Raw genomic sequence first — 2500 nt, 5'->3', positions numbered from 1 at the left:
AGAGGGGAAAAGCTTACAGCACCTGGTATTCCCAGGTGGTCTCCCATCCAAGTACTAACCAGGCCAAACCCTGCTTAGCTTCCGAGATCAGACGAGATCGGGCGTTCTCAGGGTAGTGTGACCGTAAGCCATTGCAGAGCTCTCATCAAGACTACTTATGCAACTTCATCTATGTTGGGTTTCAGATAACAAACTAGTAATGTATAACAAGACCATGGTAATGGAAGCAAGAGGGGAAAAGCTTACAGCACCTGGTATTCCCAGGTGGTCTCCCATCCAAGTACTAACCAGGCCAAACCCTGCTTAGCTTCCGAGATCAGACGAGATCGGGCGTTCTCAGGGTAGTGTGACCGTAAGCCATTGCAGAGCTCTCATCAAGACTACTTATGCAACTTCATCTATGTTGGGTTTCAGATAACAAACTAGTAATGTATAACAAGACCATGGTAATGGAAGCAAGAGGGGAAAAGCTTACAGCACCTGGTATTCCCAGGTGGTCTCCCATCCAAGTACTAACCAGGCCAAACCCTGCTTAGCTTCCGAGATCAGACGAGATCGGGCGTGCTCAGGGTAGTATGACCGTAAGCCATTGCAGAGCTCTCATCAAGACTACTTATGCAACTTCATCTATGTTGGGTTTCAGATAACAAACTAGTAATGTATAACAAGACCATGGTAATGGAAGCAAGAGGGGAAAAGCTTACAGCACCTGGTATTCCCAGGTGGTCTCCCATCCAAGTACTAACCAGGCCAAACCCTGCTTAGCTTCCGAGATCAGACGAGATCGGGCGTTCTCAGGGTAGTGTGACCGTAAGCCATTGCAGAGCTCTCATCAAGACTACTTATGCAACTTCATCTATGTTGGGTTTCAGATAACAAACTAGTAATGTATAACAAGACCATGGTAATGGAAGCAAGAGGGGAAAAGCTTACAGCACCTGGTATTCTCAGGTGGTCTCCCATCCAAGTACTAACCAGGCCAAACCCTGCTTAGCTTCCGAGATCAGACGAGATCGGGCGTTCTCAGGGTAGTGTGACCGTAAGCCATTGCAGAGCTCTCATCAAGACTACTTATGCAACTTCATCTATGTTGGGTTTCAGATAACAAACTAGTAATGTATAACAAGACCATGGTAATGGAAGCAAGAGGGGAAAAGCTTACAGCACCTGGTATTCCCAGGTGGTCTCCCATCCAAGTACTAACCAGGCCAAACCCTGCTTAGCTTCCGAGATCAGACGAGATCGGGCGTTCTCAGGGTAGTGTGACCGTAAGCCATTGCAGAGCTCTCATCAAGACTACTTATGCAACTTCATCTATGTTGGGTTTCAGATAACAAACTAGTAATGTATAACAAGACCATGGTAATGGAAGCAAGAGGGGAAAAGCTTACAGCACCTGGTATTCCCAGGTGGTCTCCCATCCAAGTACTAACCAGGCCAAACCCTGCTTAGCTTCCGAGATCAGACGAGATCGGGCGTTCTCAGGGTAGTGTGACCGTAAGCCATTGCAGAGCTCTCATCAAGACTACTTATGCAACTTCATCTATGTTGGGTTTCAGATAACAAACTAGTAATGTATAACAAGACCATGGTAATGGAAGCAAGAGGGGAAAAGCTTACAGCACCTGGTATTCCCAGGTGGTCTCCCATCCAAGTACTAACCAGGCCAAACCCTGCGTAGCTTCCGAGATCAGACGAGATCGGGCGTGCTCAGGGTAGTATGACCGTAAGCCATTGCAGAGCTCTCATCAAGACTACTTATGCAACTTCATCTATGTTGGGTTTCAGATAACAAACTAGTAATGTATAACAAGACCATGGTAATGGAAGCAAGAGGGGAAAAGCTTACAGCACCTGGTATTCCCAGGTGGTCTCCCATCCAAGTACTAACCAGGCCAAACCCTGCTTAGCTTCCGAGATCAGACGAGATCGGGCGTTCTCAGGGTAGTGTGACCGTAAGCCATTGCAGAGCTCTCATCAAGACTACTTATGCAACTTCATCTATTTTGGGTTTCAGATAACAAACTAGTAATGTATAACAAGACCATGGTAATGGAAGCAAGAGGGGAAAAGCTTACAGCACCTGGTATTCCCAGGTGGTCTCCCATCCAAGTACTAACCAGGCCAAACCCTGCTTAGCTTCCGAGATCAGACGAGATCGAGCGTTCTCAGGGTAGTGTGACCGTAAGCCATTGCAGAACTCTCATCAAGACTACTTATGCAACTTCATCTATGTTGGGTTTCAGATAACAAACTAGTAATGTATAACAAGACCATGGTAATGGAAGCAAGAGGGGAAAAGCTTACAGCACCTGGTATTCCCAGGTGGTCTCCCATCCAAGTACTAACCAGGCCAAACCCTGCTTAGCTTCCGAGATCAGACGAGATCGGGCGATCTCACGGTAGTGTGACCGTAAGCCATTGCAGAGCTCTCATCAAGACTACTTATGCAACTTCATCTATGTTGGGTTTCAGATAACAAACTAGTAATGTATAACAA

General features: G+C 46.6%; 11 non-coding genes across 11 annotated transcripts; all 11 read right to left on the bottom strand.

The window, feature by feature from the left end:
- Positions 1–10: 10 nt before the first annotated feature.
- Positions 11–129, bottom strand: LOC125797601 (5S ribosomal RNA). Its single transcript, XR_007436427.1, has one exon. It is a non-coding gene; the product is annotated as a 5S ribosomal RNA (ribosomal RNA).
- Positions 130–239: 110 nt separating this feature from the next.
- Positions 240–358, bottom strand: LOC125797600 (5S ribosomal RNA). Its single transcript, XR_007436426.1, has one exon. It is a non-coding gene; the product is annotated as a 5S ribosomal RNA (ribosomal RNA).
- A 110-nt stretch (positions 359–468) lies between these two features.
- On the bottom strand, positions 469–587 carry LOC125797793 (5S ribosomal RNA). Its single transcript, XR_007436623.1, has one exon. It is a non-coding gene; the product is annotated as a 5S ribosomal RNA (ribosomal RNA).
- A 110-nt stretch (positions 588–697) lies between these two features.
- Positions 698–816, bottom strand: LOC125797599 (5S ribosomal RNA). Its single transcript, XR_007436425.1, has one exon. It is a non-coding gene; the product is annotated as a 5S ribosomal RNA (ribosomal RNA).
- A 110-nt stretch (positions 817–926) lies between these two features.
- Positions 927–1045, bottom strand: LOC125797645 (5S ribosomal RNA). Its single transcript, XR_007436474.1, has one exon. It is a non-coding gene; the product is annotated as a 5S ribosomal RNA (ribosomal RNA).
- A 110-nt stretch (positions 1046–1155) lies between these two features.
- On the bottom strand, positions 1156–1274 carry LOC125797598 (5S ribosomal RNA). Its single transcript, XR_007436424.1, has one exon. It is a non-coding gene; the product is annotated as a 5S ribosomal RNA (ribosomal RNA).
- A 110-nt stretch (positions 1275–1384) lies between these two features.
- LOC125797596 (5S ribosomal RNA) lies at positions 1385–1503 on the bottom strand. Its single transcript, XR_007436422.1, has one exon. It is a non-coding gene; the product is annotated as a 5S ribosomal RNA (ribosomal RNA).
- Positions 1504–1613: 110 nt separating this feature from the next.
- On the bottom strand, positions 1614–1732 carry LOC125797695 (5S ribosomal RNA). Its single transcript, XR_007436532.1, has one exon. It is a non-coding gene; the product is annotated as a 5S ribosomal RNA (ribosomal RNA).
- Positions 1733–1842: 110 nt separating this feature from the next.
- On the bottom strand, positions 1843–1961 carry LOC125797595 (5S ribosomal RNA). The gene has a single exon (XR_007436421.1). It is a non-coding gene; the product is annotated as a 5S ribosomal RNA (ribosomal RNA).
- A 110-nt stretch (positions 1962–2071) lies between these two features.
- Positions 2072–2190, bottom strand: LOC125797666 (5S ribosomal RNA). The gene has a single exon (XR_007436500.1). It is a non-coding gene; the product is annotated as a 5S ribosomal RNA (ribosomal RNA).
- Positions 2191–2300: 110 nt separating this feature from the next.
- LOC125797736 (5S ribosomal RNA) lies at positions 2301–2419 on the bottom strand. Its single transcript, XR_007436577.1, has one exon. It is a non-coding gene; the product is annotated as a 5S ribosomal RNA (ribosomal RNA).
- Positions 2420–2500: the final 81 nt, after the last annotated feature.

The sequence above is a fragment of the Astyanax mexicanus genome, unplaced genomic scaffold (assembly GCF_023375975.1).
Source record: "Astyanax mexicanus isolate ESR-SI-001 unplaced genomic scaffold, AstMex3_surface scaffold_53, whole genome shotgun sequence".
NCBI classification, from domain to species: domain Eukaryota; kingdom Metazoa; phylum Chordata; class Actinopteri; order Characiformes; family Acestrorhamphidae; genus Astyanax; species Astyanax mexicanus.
This window is presented reverse-complemented; position numbering and strand designations above follow the sequence as displayed.